General features: G+C 42.3%; 1 protein-coding gene across 1 annotated transcript in view; it reads left to right on the top strand.

Annotated features, from left to right (window-relative positions):
• Positions 1-18827, top strand: part of ADAMTS6 (ADAM metallopeptidase with thrombospondin type 1 motif 6) — a 648820-nt gene that overhangs the window by 380756 nt on the left and 249237 nt on the right. The gene's annotated exons all lie outside the window — the stretch shown is intronic.

The raw sequence follows: 18827 nt of genomic DNA, 5'->3' as shown, positions 1-18827 counted from the left end.
CATGTTTAAGCTTACATTCTTAAGTGATTAGAGTCTGCTATGACTTGTACAGTCCCTCCGCATTAGGATCGTTTTAATATTTAGTAGCAATATAATCAATCCTCACTAAAACATGCCAACACATGTATTATTTCATATGTGTTTTTTCATTAAATAAAGCTGGAAAGAAAAAGCCTCAGAGTCACAGTCAGACTATAGAATGAAACTTGCTGACGTCAAGAATAATCATTTCATTGGCTGAAGAAGCCTTCCATAAAAACACCAAAATGAACTTTACATCAAGTGGGTGTAAAAGCTGTTTGAATTTCACTTATCTGTGATCAAAGTTGAAAATTATCTCCTCTCTCTCTCAAATCTTTATAATTCTGAATGGTCCCAATGATGGTGGGAAGCTGCATCAGAGATTCTGGACCATCACAATTAAATTTCTAATTAGCACCTAATTATAACTCGGGTCACAATGTAGAAAAAAGTACCACAAGTTTACCTGCCCAATTACTGTGCGGTATTCGCACACGTTATTGACCAAGCAGTGCACAAAGGCTTAACCACGGATTTGTGCACAAAGGCTTAACCACGGATTTAACTCACGTGGTATAGACGTCCACAAATCATATTAAAATGTATGGTAAACTGGTCATTGAGAATTCTGTGTCAGTAAAAGGAATAGCAGTAGAAACTTTTTGCCAAGGTCTGAACAGTAGGAACAGTTGCTGAAGATAATATTTAGGAAGGGAAAATTTTTTGGCCATAAATAACATTCAGTGTATGTAGTTAGGTGCCAATTATTCTGCGTTCAGCTCCCACAAAGTGAAATAAATGAAACCATGAAAGTACAAGACGTGGGTCTATCATGCTTGCATTTTCACCTATCATGGCACCACAGCCTATCATATGTGCATGCTTATTGGTCTGTGGGCAGTGTTACTTATGTTTGCAACTGTTTCCTGCCTAAAAAATGTGTTTTAATAAGCTAATTTCTTCCCCCCCCCCCAAAAAAAACGAAAAACAATGATTTACTTGAACAGATAGGTATTGCTAAGCTAATAACAAAAATGCCAAACAAGCACATCTGTTATAACTTTTATATATGCGCAGATTAATAAGCACCTCTATCTCTGCCAAACTGTGCATGCGTGAGAGCACCACAATTTCTTCAAGACATGGCAATCATTAGCACAGAAAATGAATGCATATGCCATACAATCACCCCTTCCCATTAACATTACATTTGCATCCTATTTGTTTACTGTATGCAATGGAATATTTTCTTGTTATTCTTGCAGTACTGCTGCTATTCGACTGCAGTTCTATCGCAAGCTTTTTGCATCTGGACCCCAGTGCTCACAGGATTACAAAGTGAAGTCATCTTGTGCATAGCTTGAGAGTGTTTTTAATCCACAGCCATCTTTGTGATCCTGTGAGTCACTCTGGTTACATCCGGAAAAACCCAAATTTGCACATTAAAGAAATGTTGCTTCTGATGCCTGAAGTATAACTTCAAAATAAGATTCCTCTCAATTTCTGAAGAAAATATTGCAACTAACATTGCTGAAGGGTTAAGCCAGAGTCTACAGAAGTTCCAGTTATATTCAGACTATCTTGGGAAATCTCCAAATCTTCAACCGAAGACAGGCCCTGAGAAATTGTAGGTATATATAATATTCTCTAATAATAATATTAGGCAGGGATGTCTCAGCAATATCCAGAATCTTCATCGTATATTTTCTCAAAATTTCAATTGGCACCAGTTCAGTAATCCTTGGAAAAACGTATAAAATGTAAGTTTTTTTTATCTGGACCAGTTCTTCAACTGTCACAATCTTCTCTGTATTGCCCTAGCATCTTTCACACAAGCAGTTTCAAAAGATTCCAGTTTGGCTATTTTTAAATCAAAAACATCTAATTTCTGCCATATTCTACAATTTCAACAGTTAGATGTGAAACTGTTGCTGGTAAACTTGAAATGTCTTCTTAGAGATTTTAAAATTCTGGATTAGAACTTTGCCTAAGTTGGCAATTGCCAACCACAAAGATTCCAAATTTAGAATCTGTGGTTTCTCAATCACATGGAGGGGCATAATCGAACGAAAACGTCTATCTCCATGGGCGTTTATCTCCGAGAACGGGTCCGTGAAGGGGCGGACCGAACCGTATTTTGGGAAAAAATAGACGTCCATGTTTTATTCGACAATTTGTGAGCTGGGCATTTTTGTTTTTCAGCGATAATGGAAAATGAAAGTGCCCAGCTCAAAAACGAATAAATCCAAGGCATTTGTTCGTGGGAGGGGCCAGGAGTCGTAGTGCACTGGTCCCCCTCACATGCCAGGACACCAACCGGGCACCCTAGGGGGCACTTTTACAAAAAAAAACAAAAAGGTAAAAGAGCTCCCAGGTGCATAGCACCCTTCCGTTGGGTGTTGAGCCCCCCAAATCCCCCTCAAAACCCACCACCCACAAGTCTACACCATTACTATAGCCCTAAGGGGTGAAGGGGGGCACCTACATGTGGGTACAGTGGGTTTGGGGGGCAGTGTGGAGGGCTCCCATTTACCAGCACAAGTGTAACAGGTAGGGGGGGATGGGCCTGGGTCTACCTGCCTGACGTCCACTGCACCCCCTAATAACTGCTCCAGTGACCTGCATACTGCTGCCAGGGAGGTGGGTATGACATTTGAGGGTGAACATAAAAAGTTGTGAAACGGCATATTTTTGTGGTGGGAGGGGGTTTGTGACCACTGGGGGAGTCAGGGGAGGTCATCCCCGACTCCCTCCAGTGGTCATCTGATCATTTAGGGCAATTTTTGGGGCCCTATTCGTGGAAAAACAGGGTCCAGGAAAAGTGCCCTAAATTCTCGCTAAAAAAGCATATTTTTTTTCCATTATCGGTGAAAGGCGCCTATCTCTGATTGGCCGATAACCACGCCCCAGTTCCGCCTTCACCACGCCTTTGACACGCCCCCATCAACTTTGTCCGCATCCGCGACGGAGTGCAGTTGAAAACGTCCAAATTCGGCTTTCGATTATACCGCTTTATTCGTTTTTGTGAGATAAACGTCTATCTCCCGATTTGGGTCGCAATATAGGCGTTTTTCTTTTTCAATTATAAGCTGGATAGTCACTTATAGAATCCATTGATAGCTCTGTTTTCTGTTTACCAGGCTGATCAGGGTCCCTCAATGCAGACTCTGACAATATGCATGGCACAGTATACTATGAGCCTTTCTGCATGAGCCTCAGAGACAACCCCTGTGAGCTCAAAGTGAGAGATGTGTAGAAATATAAAGATACTAATTTTGGGGTGAGGGTCGGGGGCAAATTTTGTCTGCCAGTCTCCTCAAGGGAAGCTTCTGTGTGTGCACTATAAGTATTAGCATATGCTAACAACATTAATGTGTTATTAGTAACTGGAGTGGAGGAGTGGCCTAGTGATTCGAGCACTGGTCTTGACATCCAGAAGTGGCAGGTTGAAATCCCACTACTACTCCATGTGATCTTGGGGAAGTCACCTAACCTCCATTGCCTCAGGTATAAAAGTAGATTGTGAACCCTCCTGGGACATGGAACTACCCAGTGTACTTGAACTACTACTGAAAAAGGTATGAGCAAAATCCAAATAAAAAAAAAGATTGCATTCCATGGAATGTGACCTGTGATAATATAACCCATTTTAACAGCGTTAATGCACATTTTAGTTTGTAAAATGATTTTTACTGTTCAGCAGTTTACAGTGGTTTACAAAAGTCTTCATTTCCTTGTACATGTTGTTGGGAGGAGGCAGGTTGGGGGTGGAAAATGGGCATGGACATGCTAATCAGCTAGCACATCTACATTACTACTGTACTAACTGGTTAGTGTGTCCATAAGATGGGAGCCATTAGTGCCTCCTAAATGTGGCCAAAAATGAACAAATAGAACAAAAGCCCTTTTTGATGACTACGCTAGTAATGGGTTTAGCGCATGGGAAGGACCCATAGAAGGGCATGCTTAGCTCACTTCAAAGCCCACATAGGGCAACTGTCTGTTTCTTTAAGTTTAAAGTCTTTTTCGTAAAGCTTCTTCTTCTTTCCCTAAATCTTAATAACTATAGGGAAACAGGCTAAGATCTCGCTTCTTCAGAATCTAACTGAAAAATGGCTAACGACAAATAGAGGTCATCCAAGTCTAAGCAAAACTAGTTTCACAAATCAGAAGCAGTGAAGCCTATCATTAGGGCTCCAGATTTGTCTGAAACCCTGCAAGAAATGGACATAGGAACACAAGAGGAAAACCTCTTGCCTTGAAAGTTAAGTAAAAATAGCTATAAAAATGATTGGGTAATAAAGAATTGGATGTTTACCATTGTATCCAACACTCAAAGGGTCACTGTGGCAAGATGGCATACTCCTCCAACTACTTGTAATTCATATGACCCTCCCTTCTCCCCCAAAAGGGACACATCCCTCCAGTAGATGCTACATTATTATTGTCTATTTTGATTTTTTTTCTCTATGCTTTTATATTATTTTAAATTAGCACTGTATCTGTATTGTTATTTTATATAGCTATGATGGTACCTGGCTCAAGCTTGGAAACATTGGGAAAAATGAATACATTTGAATTTTGAAACCTGTCTTGGAGGCTCCACAGCCAGTCAGGATACCCACAATGAATATGCATGAGATAAATATGCATGCATTGGAAACTCAACATATTCGAATTTAATTTATATCATGCTTTTTCACTGTGGATATCTGGAAAACCTGATTGTGTGTGAGCACTACAGGGCAGGTTTGAAAAGCCCAGCTCAGGAATCTATGCCAGTGAATACCAAGTCCAAGCCATTTGGTGTCACTATGGAGTGATGACTGAAGTTCAGTTCTTCTATAGGATGTGGACACTACTTCTCAAAATCATCTTCAGCCCTGGCTCATTCAGAGCAGAATCTGGGCCCAAGAATAGAAACCTAGTCTTCTGCACAAGTTCTGGTCTCCAGCTCAAGAATATCTTAAATATTTTAATTTCTATTGCCTTAACATCCTGCTAGACCAGTCCAGACCAGTGGATTATGCTCCCCAACTAGCAAATAGAGGAGAACACTGACAGTTCAGTGACATCATCTTCAGTATTAGGATAGGTGTAGCCCTGGAAATTTCCAGTTTTTCTCTGTATCCAGCAGATGGTGCAGGATGCACTGGTGCAGCAGGATTTTGGAAGTGGGCCTGACTTTGTGGGCCATAGGTTATGGCCTGTGGTCCTGTCATGGAGTCCAGCATAACAATATGGACTGCAGTCAGAAGATTGGATTCATATGATTAGTGGTGCCAGAAATGATTAAATAAACGGAGAGCAAGGACGGAGCCTTAAGGAACTCCACAGTGATTAGTGACTGTTTTAGAGAGAGTACTATGGGCAGAAATTTGATAACAACGGTTGGCTAGATATGATTAAAACCATGAAAGAATAGTAGTCATGGGTCCCAAAGAGGATAGATGATGTAGAAGAAGGTTGTAGTCAACTAGATCAAAAGCAGAAGAAAGATCTAGAGAGACTGTAGTTACAGTTGTACGTCTAAGTTGAAAGTAGGGAGAGAAGAGTGGCATTGTTAAGGAGGAGAAACGTTTGATTATGAAAAGTGGCCATGGGTCTAGAAGGGAGGAAGAAAGGTGAAGGGTGAGGACATTATCTAATGGTTCAGAAAGCATGGGGATATTGAAAGGATATTGAAAGAACCCCATTGGGTAGTGTGAGAGGGGGTGAGAAACAGGGTTCAAATTTGCAGAGGAAGACATAGATGTAAGAGAGCGAGAGAATATATTTTGTTTCCCCATGCAGAAATAAGTATATCAGAATGGGGATAGAATCTTGAGGATGCAATGTGGCACTATGTGAGGGGGAGATTTGATTAAGAATCTGAAGAGTTTTTTCAGTTGAAGCAAGAAAATATAGACCTGGAATAGTATTCATGTTTGGCTGCAGAGATTCATGAATGATATTGGTATTTTAAAATTGGCAATGAGATGAAGGTGAATTGGAATTTGCACCACTTATGCTTAGCATTATGTAGCTGAGTCTTAAATAGGTGTAGCCCAAAATGATACCAAGGAGCGGATTTGCATTTAGGGACAGTTGAGTGTCTGGGCAAGTACAGAATGGAATAAACTGACCTGTTCAGAAAGAGGTAAAGAGTCTGAAGGTGACAAAAAATCTTGTAAAACTGCAGAGTTAGTTTCTTCTTTTTCAGTTAGTGTTCTGTGTACAGTATGGGCTTATAGGAGGGACAATGGAGTGGAGGTGGAGAGGGACCTGAAATTTCACAAGGAAATGGTTGGTCCAGGGAAGAGGAAAAGAATAAAAATTGAATGGTGCACATGAAGAAGAATCACAGGAGAAGACAAGTGTTGCTGAGCTTGTAAGTAGTAAAACTAACATGTTGGGAATAGCCAATATTCTTGAATAAAGAGAAAAAAATCGGAGTATTGGTTAGAAGATGGTAGGTTAAAATCTCTGAAGAGGAGAAGAGAGGAGTAGGTAATACTAAGCTCAGAAATAAAGGCTTTGGAGGGGTGAGGGGGTGATAAATTAGTGCTAAATAAAAGAAGTGAAAGTTAAGAAATGGACTATACTGATATCGGAGAAAGATAGAGGTTTCACCAGACATTTAAAAATGTGGAATTTCTTCTGGAAGAAAAATGTATGCCTCCAACACATTGGGAAGGATAAGGGAAGTAGATGAAGCCATAACCTGAAGGGCAGGCCTCGAGCATAGTTGCTGTGTCGCTGGGTTTAAGCCAGGATTCTGTGATACAAAGGATAGACACTTTATTGTAAAGAAGTAAACTAAAGATTAAAGGCCCTTTGTGTCTGAGAGAGCATGTATTGCGTAGGCCAATACTGGAGGAAGAACAGCAAGTAGGTGAAGAATGTAAAACGGTGTAAAGTTAATAATAGTTAATTGATAAGAGTCTGGGTAAACTTACCCCTAGGAGTATCAGGAGAAGGTCGATGGCCCCAGTAAGGTGGAATAAAAGTTGTCATGGAGAAGATATAGTATAAAGCTATTAAAGTAAGAAAATTAGATAGGGACAACAGTAGATTGAACGGCCCCCAGAGATACCCCCGGGTCCCAGAAGGCCTGCGGGCAAAAAGCAGACAGCATATTAACAGGGCCTAGTCTTCCTCTTGGCCAAATTCTTAGAACCTTGGTACATCCCACTCATCTGGACTGGACTAGCAGGGTGATAAGAAAGACAAAATTTGTTCTTACCTGCTAATTTCCTTTCCTTCAGTCCTGCTAGACTAGTCTAGGACCCGCTGGGAACACTGCAGCTTAACCTTCCCCTGGGTTTCATCTAGTAACAAGGAGAGCTTCTCAGACTGTCTGGTGGCAGTTTCCCAGAAGGGGATTTCCCAGTCCTGATAGGGCTTGAGGCTCTGTAATGCTGGTCTATGCAACTGTTTGAGATTCTGTACTATGATACTGCACTTGCTGGTTTTTCAATTATATTGCTCTAGAATGTTGTGCAATAATGGTACTCTCTGAGGTAACAGTATACTATAATGCTGGCTTTTGGTCTAATAACTATTAACTATAGACCATACACTTTAATCTATAATGTATAATCTATAATGTTATTCCATACATTTACAATACTGTTCAAGTGTCACACATATGCTTTGTCAAAAAGAAAAAAAAAATCCTAGCAGCCAGTTTTGGCAGCTCCTTGGGGCATGCCAAGTTCCAGTGCTGCACCTGTCCTTATACTGGTGATGATATCACTGAATTGTCAATGTTCTCTACCTCCATCTACTGGTTGGGTAGCATAACCTATTTGTCTGGACTGATCTAACAGGACTCAAAGAAAGGAAATCAGTATGTAGGACAAATTTTACCTTTAATAGTTCCCTTGGAATCAAAGAATAATCTTGGTCTCTAGATGATGACTTTTCATTTGGACCAGTATGTTTAACATGAGTCATATAGTCAGAATCAGGGCTTAATTCCTGGGGGGAATGACTTGGAATGCAGTTCCTTACACCATCACAAACAAGGAAAAAGTTCCTACGGTAAACCCAGAGAGGTAGAAGTAGTAGGGAAGGGACGCTGGCCCAATAAAACATCTGTCCAAAGGTTGATTGTAGCAACACAGTTCTTTTTTGGAAGTTAGAGCATCCAAAGTGTATCTTTTGGTTGAACGGTGCACTTTTGGTTCATCAGTTTTATTACAGTTGAGTTAAATATCAACAAATACTTGACTGCTGAGGCAGGCAATAACATTGCCAAAATATGGTCCATGTCAAGTCTGTATATCTTGCTATTTAATAAATTATTGCTATAATCAACCTCTGGACACACATTTTATTGGTTGGCCAGTGCCCTTCCCTACTACTTCTACTCCTTTCTTATGCAGTTTCACTACTTCTTTTCAGACTCCAGAGCAGCAGGGCTCTAGTTCCTCCCTTCTAGGTAGCCTTTAGAGAAGAAGAGGGGTGGGGGAGAGCCTGAAGCAGAACAGAGAACAGTGACTATTCTCAGTCTAGTTCCTCTTCTCCTGTTGCTACTTTTCCTGGCACACTAACCTTCTTCCTGTCTCCACAGTTCAACTCCCTTTTTTCTCTACAAATTAGGCCCGGGACAGGATGATTACCTATAGTTTGATGAACATAAGAATAACACTAATGCCCTATACCACACAGTTAGTGTTAGTTTGCTCTATTGAATCTTTCAGATTCAGCATGATTTGGTTCAGTCCCTCTGAATCATTACCATCAAAGAAAATTTCAGGTATGGTTATCTGTTCAACATTCTCCATAGTAAAGAGCAAAGCAAAAAAATGTGTTTATTTTTTCTGCTATGGCTTTGTCTTTATTCCTCATTTCATCTAGTGGTCCAGCTGACTTCCCTCACATGCTTCTTGCTTCAAATGTACTTGAAATAGATTTTATTATGAGTTTTGGCTTCTCTTTTGACTAAGCTTTACAAATGGCTTGCCAGTGTATCCCTACACTGGCAGAAGAAGGGATCACACCAAATTCAAGAACACACATCCTAAAGCACAAGAGGTCAAGTAGACACGAAAACATTCTGGCAACAGATATACAACAATGACTGGACAGCACAAACAGACTCCATATATTACCTCATGGAATGTGATAAAAGATGCAAATACATACTAGATGAAATAGCACCCTTACGAACAAGAACTTCATGTAAGCATAACTCGATACCACGGTTCAATGATGAACTGAAAAAGCTAAAAACATAATCCAGGAAACTCGAACGAGCATGGAGAAAAACAAAAGACGAACACACACTCAACACATGGAAACAATCACAAAACAAAAATACAAATACGCAATAAGACAGACCAAAAGATCATACCATAAAACTAAAATAGGGACAGATTACAAAGACACGAAGAAATTATACCAACTCGTGAACAAACTCCTAGACACCAACTTGGTCACTACATCGAATACAGACATCCCATCTGCAGACAAACTTGCTAAGTATTTCAATGAAAAAATTGCAAACCTACGCAACACGCTACCTCAGGACAACACTGACATCAAAATCTTCCTTAATGAGTTGGACCCAACCAAGGGAGAATACCTGGCTGACCGAACCTGGTTAAAATCGCCCTCTTTACCATCGATGCAGTTGCACAGGCGAACAGCAGGTTCTCCAACACGCACTGTAAACTAGATACCAGTCCCAACTACCTAATGAAATCTGCCCTTGACCGCTTCATAGCAGACCTCACATCCCACCTAAACTACATGCTTCAGCAAGGTCTCTTCCCTAAGGAAAATGGCAATATCCAGTGGCGTTCCTAGCCTGGCTGACACCCGGGGCGGATCGCCGATGTGCCCCCCCGGGTGGAGCGCCCCCCCCGGCGAAACTACACCCCACCCCCCGGGTGCATTTTTACCTGCTGGGGGGGGGGGGGGGGTGCCGCGCGCCTGTTAGCTCCGAGTCCGCTCGTTCCCTCCCTGCTGCTCCCTCTGCCCCCGAACAGGAAGTAACCTGTTCCACGCAGAGGGAACAGCAGGGAGGGAATGAGCGGACTCGGAGCCAACAGGCGCGCGGCACCCCCCCAGCGGCGTGCACCTGGAGTGGACCGCCCCCACCACGCCCCCTTGGTACGCCACTGGCAATATCCTACTCACTCCGATACCAAAAGACACCAAGAAAAAACAAATGAAATCACTAACTACCGTCCAGTAGCATCCATTTCGTTGTCAGTCAAGCTGATGGAAAGCCAAACAACTTACAGATTATATAAACAAATTCTCAATATTACACGAATCACAGTCAGGTTTTCGACCCCTCCACAGCACAGAAACTACTCACTTTGCTAGCCAAATTCAAGCAGGCATTAGCAATAGGCAAAAACATCCTCCTCCTCGGCATGTCTAGTGCATTCAACATGGTAAACCATAATATATTAATAAAATTCAGTGGCGTACCAAGGGGGGGGGGGAGCGGTGGGGGCGGTCCGCCCCGGGTGCATGCCGCTGGGGGGGGGGTGCCGCGCGCCTGTTGGCTCCGAGTCCGCTCATTCCCTCCCTGCTGTTCCCTCTGCCCGGAACAAGTTACGTCCTTTTCCGGGGCAGAGGGAGCAGCAGGGAGCGAACAAGCGGACTCGGAGCTAACAGGCGCGCGGCACCCCCCCCCCCCGCAGGTAAAAATGCACCCAGGGGGGTGTAGTTTCGCGGGAGGGGGCCACGCTGCACCCGGGGGGGGGGGGTGCATCGGCGATCCGCCCCGGGTGTCAGCCAGGCTAGGAACACCACTGATAAAATTACTAGATAAGTTCGGGATTGGTGGAAACATACTTAGCTGGATCAAGGGTTTCCTAACCACAAGAACATATCAAGTAAAATGAAACTCAAACATATCATCGCCGTGGAAAGCAGACTGCAGAGTACCACAAGGATCACTGCTATCACCGATCCTCTTCAACCTTATGATGACCCCAGTAGCCAAGTCCTTATCCAACCAAGGCCTTAACTCTTTCATCTATGCAGACGATGTCACAATATTCATTCCCTGCAAATCTAAACTGACTGAAATCACCAACGAAATCAAGATCAGCTTGAAATTCATGGACTCTTGGGCAAATGCATTTCAACTAAAACTAAACAAAGAAAAAACACACTGTCTCATCCTCTCATCCCTACACGGCGTGGACAACCCCACTATTATCACCACCCCAGATTACACCCTCCCTATCTCAGACAGCCTGAAAATCGTCGGCATTACAATGGACCTCAACTTAACATTAGAGAGCCAAGTGACATCCACAACAAAGAAAATGTTCCACTCAATGTGGAAACTCAAACGCGTGAAACAATTCTTCCCGAGGGGAACATTTTGCAACCTGATACAATCAATGGTACTAAGCCATGTAGACTACTGCAATGGAATTTATGCGGGATGCAAAGAACAAACCTTAAAGAAACTTCAGAGCGCTCAAAACACAGCAGCTCAGCTTATCTTCGGAAAAACGTGATTTGAAAGTGCAAAACCCCTTCGCGAAAAACTACACTGGCTCCCAATCGAAGAACGCATTGCTTTCAAAATCTGCACTCTGGTTCACAAAATGCTCCGGGATACATGACAGACTTGATTGACCTACTAACTAGAAACACATCCGAATCAACATGAACCTAAATCTGCACTACCCAAGCTGCAAAGGACTCAAATAGAAATCAACTTACGCGTCCAGTTTTTCCTACATAAGTACACAACTGTGGAACGCATTACCAAAAGCCTTGAAAACTACGAACAACCACCTAAACTTCCGCAAAACATTAAAAACTAACCTGTTTAAAAAGGCATACCTTACCGATCCAACATAAATGCCTGATTTTTGCAACACAACAAAACTAAAGAACATAATGGACATAACACAACTCTTCCGCTGTACGACTCCCTAGTGTGGCTGAGCCACATGAACTTTATCTTACCACAACATCACTTTGTATTTGTGTACTCAGGAGTCTGTAACACCTCTCTGGTATTATGTAAGCCACATTGAGCCTACAAATAGGTGGGAAAATGTGGGATATAAATGTAACAAATAAATAAATAAATTATACTGTTTCTATTTGGATACACTTTCCATTTTTTTAAAAATGTCATTTTAGCTTTACTAGCCTTTTTCAGCTTACCATTGTCTGATGTTGGCAATTGTTTGATCTTCTTTTGACTTTTTTGTTAATTTTATTTTTGTACTACTGTTTATATTTATTATAGAATTTAGATTTTATAATTTTTATTAATAAAGCAAAATATCAAACAAGATATAATTCTTCATGAGCTTTTCAACTTGCACAGTTAGTATATTTCCCCATCCCATTCAACCCATCTCCTCATCTAAAACACCTCCTCAATCCCCCAATCCAACCACCCGTGTAATACTGGAAACAAGGTCTAGTACCAGCAAGAGGTCTGGTTTCTTATAACCTCATTACAAAAACAAAAATAAATTCAAGCAAACACATCCAGGGTAGGGGTCTGAAAGTTAATTAGGAATGTTGGTAAGACTGTGGGTTTGCCTAGGGCACCCATCAGCCTTGCACCAGCTTTGTTCCTGTGCAAATGACCCTAGAGATACTGCCTCAGTGTGACAGCATCCTATATCAACTGTAAGGTGGGTAACTACAGGGTCATTTTCTGCTACATCAAAGTGATGTTCATCTTCCAGGTGACCTTGTTCTTCCAAGACAACACAAGAGCTGCTAGATAGGAGATGGGCCTGCTGTATGAAGATCCCCTCTATGTACCTGTCTATCTGCATCAATTCCTTCATCTCTATCATGCTAGCCTGTAGAGATTGAACTCAGTCTCTGAGAGCCTGAAGCTCTTTGCATCAGACACACATATACAGCCTCTCACCAAATGGTATATGATCATACATCTAGCACTCAGCACAAAAGACTGACTAGCTACTGTATAGCTGTTAGCATTTTAATAATGCTGTATTAGCCTTTGTCCTGATCTATACATATAAGGCAGTGCAATTCCCTGAAAAATTTTAAATATTACAATATGGTTTATAATAAATTCTGGCTTCTATAGGTAACCAGTGTAGTGGTATATACCAGGGTGTCACTCTATGAAATTTGTTCAAGGAACAGATCAAATGGATAGAGGTATTTTGCAGAGTTTGTAGTCTCCATAGTAGGTATTTTGAGCAGCCCAAATAAACCACATTACAGTAGTCTAATTTGGATAGCAACAAGGCCTGTACAATCAATCTGAACTTTTCCTGATGTAGGTATTTCTGAATCCTTCTTAAATTTCATAAAATCCCAAAACACCTCTTGACTAGAGAATTCACGTGAAGTTCCATTGTTAAATTTTAATCATGATACCCAAGATTTTAAACGATGGTTCCAATGTATATGAAGTTACATGGAAATACTTTTAAAACAAATACAGTGGTGGAAATAAGTATTTGATCCCTTGCTGATTTTGTAAGTTTGCCCACTGACAAAGACATGAGCAGCCCATAATTGAAGGGTAGGTTATTGGTAACAGTGAGAGATAGCACATCATAAATTAAATCCGGAAAATCACATTGTGGAAAGTATATGAATTTATTTGCATTCTGCAGAGGGAAATAAGTATTTAATCCCTCTGGCAAACAAGACCTAATACTTGGTGGCAAAACCCTTGTTGGCAAGCACAGCTGTCAGACGTCTTCTGTAGTTGATGATGAGGTTTGCACACATGTCAGGAGGAATTTTGGTCCACTCCTCTTTGCAGATCATCTCTAAATCATTAAGAGTTCTGGGCTGTCGCTTGGCAACTCGCAGCTTCAGCTCCCTCCATAAGTTTTCAATGGGATTAAGGTCTGGTGACTGGCTAGGCCACTCCATGACCCTAATGTGCTTCTTCCTGAGCCACTCCTTTGTTGCCTTGGCTGTATGTTTTGGGTCATTGTCGTGCTGGAAGACCCAGCCACGACCCATTTTGAAGGCCCTGGCGGAGGGAAGGAGGTTGTCACTCAGAATTGTACGGTACATGGCCCCATCCATTCTCCCATTGATGCGGTGAAGTAGTCCTGTGCCCTTAGCAGAGAAACACCCCCAAAACATAACATTTCCACCTCCATGCTTGACAGTGGGGACGGTGTTCTTTGGGTCATAGGCAGCATTTCTCTTCCTCCAAACACGGCGAGTTGAGTTCATGCCAAAGAGCTCAATTTTTGTCTCATCTGACCACAGCACCTTCTCCCAATCACTCTCGGCATCATCCAGGTGTTCACTGGCAAACTTCAGACGGGCCGTCACATGTGCCTTCCGGAGCAGGGGGACCTTGCGGGCACTGCAGGATTGCAATCCGTTATGTCGTAATGTGTTACCAATGGTTTTCGTGGTGACAGTGGTCCCAGCTGCCTTGAGATCATTGACAAGTTCCCCCCTTGTAGTTGTAGGCTGATTTCTAACCTTCCTCATGATCAAGGATACCCCACGAGGTGAGATTTTGCGTGGAGCCCCAGATCTTTGTCGATTGACAGTCATTTTGTACTTCTTCCATTTTCTTACTATGGCACCAACAGTTGTCTCCTTCTCGCCCAGCGTCTTACTGATGGTTTTGTAGCCCATTCCAGCCTTGTGCAGGTGTATGATCTTGTCCCTGACATCCTTAGACAGCTCCTTGCTCTTGGCCATTTTGTAGAGGTTAGAGTCTGACTGATTCACTGAGTCTGTGGACAGGTGTCTTTCATACAGGTGACCATTGCCGACAGCTGTCTGTCATGCAGGTAACGAGTTGATTTGGAGCATCTACCTGGTCTGTAGGGGCCAGATCTCTTACTGGTTGGTGGGGGATCAAATACTTATTTCCCTCTGCAGAATGCAAATAAATTCATATACTTTCCACAATGTGATTTTCCGGATTTAATTTGTGATGTGCTATCTCTCACTGTTACCAATAACCTACCCTTCAATTATGGGCTGCTCATGTCTTTGTCAGTGGGCAAACTTACAAAATCAGCAAGGGATCAAATACTTATTTCCACCACTGTAGGAGGAAATATTTTTTCACTAATATCCTCTGTGGTAACAGTGATATTCAACGTTGGATAGCCAGCAGATAGTGGCTTAAATATCTGGTTATATCATGCGATATAACTGCCTATCCGCTGATTTTATTTTTTTAATTCTTTATTTATAATTTTAATTACAATACTCAAGGATAACCTTGTTCAGAAATACAGGGTCAAAACAATAATAGAGGTATTCCAAACACTTTCCATATCTTATTATAGCATCATTTATCCTTCAAAAATCAAATTAAAGTGTTTATAGAGTCAATCATAGTAATTTGAAACCTTTCTTAGACCACAAGTCATGTGCGGGGGGGGGGGGGGGGGGGGAAGAGTTAGAGAAGTAATACAGGAAAAATTATCAAATTTATAGGAAAAAGCTGCATTATTCCAGGATATATTTCATTTCACTTGTTTCAGTTCCAAAAACGATTTAAGTTGGTCCGGTGAAAAGAAAGTATATTTTGTTTGACCAAGTTTAACTATACACTTGCATGGATATGCGAGAAAAAAGGAGGCTCCTATATCTATTGTCCTCTGCTTCATAGCCAGAAACTGTTTCCTTTTTTGTTGAGTCATCTTAGTGACGTCTGGATAAATCCAGACCTTGGAGCCATAAAATTGAGCTTTGAGATTTTTAAAATAAAGCCTCAAAATAGTATTATAATCCTGCTCAAAAACCATTGATACTATCATTGTAGCTCTGTTCATTATAATATCCGAGGATTGTTCCAGGATATCAGAAATATCTTGTAAGTCCGGAATATCTTTGTCAGGGCCATGTTCTCCACTTCTAGACCTAGGAATTGAATATATTTTATTTAGGGGGGGTATTGCCTCTGGAGGAATTTTCAAAATTTCTATCATATATTTCCGAAAGGTATCTATCAGAGTTTCCCCCGCTACTATGGGAAAATTCAGGAAGCGGAGATTTAGGCGCCTGTTAAAATTTTCAATTTGTTCAATTTTACGTCTAATGTCCAAAGAATCTTTAGCAACCACACTTTTAAAGTCTTTTAAAGTATCCACTTCTTTTTGTAATATTTGAACTTGCGTTGTTAAATCATTTTTAACAGAGTCTACAGTTTTATGCAATTCTTCAAATTTAGTATTAAGGTTAAGTACATCACCAGACGTCTTTTGTAGTGTTATAGTAATCTGGTCCAACATCACCTTAAGCGTTTTTAGAGTCACCTCCGAGGTCTGCGCTGTGGAAGAGGCACTTCCCTCAGCACCCCGAGTCGTCACTTGCATGCCTGGGTCGTCACTAGATTCCCCTATCGACGTATCTCCAGGGTTGACGGGGTTTCCCGCCAGGGCTGCCCTCGACGCCGGGCTGGGAGGGATCAGTGAGACGGATGGTGGAGATAGGGAGACTTCCTCTCCCGGCGGGGAGTCCGCTTCTCCAGACAAACCCACAATGGGATCTGCTCCCCGTAAAAGCCTGGAAGCCCCGGGGAAGAAACGTTCCAGAGATGTTTGGGCCGGTGAGGAGGTTGAGGTAGGTGCAGGCGCTGATCTCAACACTCTTTTACGCTTAGAATGAGGCATTTCAAAAACAGGAAAAAAGTTCAGCTCAAATTCTCACAGAGCATCTCAGCAACTGACCGGTGCGGCAGCCATCTTGGTTTCCCCCCCTATCCGCTGATTTTAAAAGGCAGACTGGCTATATTGGTGGAATAACTTTGGCCAATCTGACTTTAACCAGCCAGCACTGAATATCAGCTTGGCCAGTTAATGTCAGACCAGCCAAAGTTGAACTGAATATTTAATGCCAGTCACCAGAAACGGTTAGTGTCATGTCCCCTACCTCAACGCAAGCGGTGTCCTCGGGCTGCGCGGGGTCCTGTCGACACGCACACTTGACTGGCATTGCCTGAGCCATGTGTGTTTAGTCCTCTCTGGGTTTGTTCTGAGAGCGGTGTTTGCAGGCTCCTTAATTGCTTTGCTTCCATGCACCTGTTTCTGCTCTCTCTCTCCGCCTGGCTTCCAGGCTCCTTGATTGCTTTGCTTCCACCCACCTGGGTGTACTCTTTCTCTGCCTGGCTTCCCTTGCTTCTCTCCTATTGGTCTTCCGGTTCCTCCTTCCCCTGCTCTTGTCCTATGGCTGTGCCCCTTCTCCCTTCTGAGCTCTCCCTGGGCTCCATGCTTCGGCTTCTAGGTAGGAGTTTCTAACTCTGTAGTCTGCTTTTTATCTACTGGTCCCTCGTTGCTGACTTTGCCTGTATCTGGATTACCCTTCTGCCTGCCACCTGCCTACTGACTTTCGCCTGCCTCTGGATTACTCTCTTGCCTGCCTACTGACTTTCACCTGTACCTGGATTACTCTCTTGCCTGCCGCCTGCCTACTGACTGCTGCTTGTACCTGGATTACTCTCTTGACCTGTTGCCTGGCCGATACATTCATCATCCCACTTCCAGCTCCGTCCTGTAAGTCCTGCAGGCCGCCCGCACCTAGGGGCTCAATCTCTGGGGAACGGCGGTCAGCGCAGGTGAAACCCGGGGTTGTCCAGCTGCCAAGCAGAACCTGGTCCAAGTACCGGGCTCAGCAGCGCTCTACTTGGTACAAGAACTCACAAGTCTGACAGTTAGTATCATAGTAGATGATGACAGATAAAGACTTATATGGTCCATCTAGTATGCCCAATAAGATAAACTCAATCCGCTCAATATTTAAAGCAAAATTGGGTGCCCAAATTTGGGCATAGATCCCAAATCTGTACACAAACTAAGTAACCCATTATCCCCCGGATTCTGCATAGTGTGCCTAAAGATCTGTGCTGAAATCTTGGCGTATTCTATAATAGCATGCATAATTTAATTGGCTTAACAAGCTAATCAGCATTGATAACAGCACTTAACAAGCAATACTAAGCACTAATTGGTAATTAGAATTTATGTGCACAACTCAATAAGCGTATTCTGTAATGAGCTGCACCTAATTCTAGTGCGCACAGTTCAAAATGGGCATGGCTATAGGTGAGGAATGGTGTTTTGTGGGCATTCCAAAATTTACACACATCATAGAATATGGCCCAGTGTGAGTAAATCTACACAATGGGATTTATGCCATGTTTTCATTGGTGTAAATGGAGGCACATAGTTTTAGGTGCTAGGATATCAACTAAGCGTATTCTATATACTGCACCTAAATCTAGGCACCGCTTATATAATACGCCTCAGTGAAAATGTTTACCGTGCAGATTTTTAGGTGCCATGTATAGAATCTCCCCTATGCGCTAACAATAATTGGGTTAACAAACAATTAGCAGTAATTAGGACTTATGTGTGGATCTGCCCCTACGCCCTATTTTATAATATGTGTGGCTAAATTTCATAGCACACAACTCATAAGGGGGGGTTTGGTCATGGGAGGGATGTGGGCGGGTCAGGGGAATTCCCAGAAATTAGGTGCGATGTTAGTGAATACTTGGATTTGCACGTGCCCAACTGCCATCAGTTGGGCATAAAGATTTATACTAGCTTTTGGCAGGTATAGGTCCTTGTGCCCAAAGTTAGGCACAGAAAGCTCGATACACTAGTATTTTGTGCAGAGCACCCTTTGCAGTATACTAGTTTAGTGTGGATCTTAATGGTGTCTATCTCTGGGTTAAAAAAAAAGGGGGGGGGATGACCAAATAAATTCTAACACAAGGATAAATAATTTAATAATAACCAAATAATTGAAACTGTACAATAAAGTTATACAGTCTTCCACATTTGAAATATATCAATAAAACTTCCTTATTTACAGTGAATCATTAGACCGACTCAAATCAGTCCTGC

The sequence above is a fragment of the Microcaecilia unicolor genome, chromosome 2 (genome assembly GCF_901765095.1).
Source record: "Microcaecilia unicolor chromosome 2, aMicUni1.1, whole genome shotgun sequence".
In the NCBI taxonomy this organism is placed as follows: Eukaryota; Metazoa; Chordata; class Amphibia; order Gymnophiona; family Siphonopidae; genus Microcaecilia; species Microcaecilia unicolor.
This window is presented reverse-complemented; position numbering and strand designations above follow the sequence as displayed.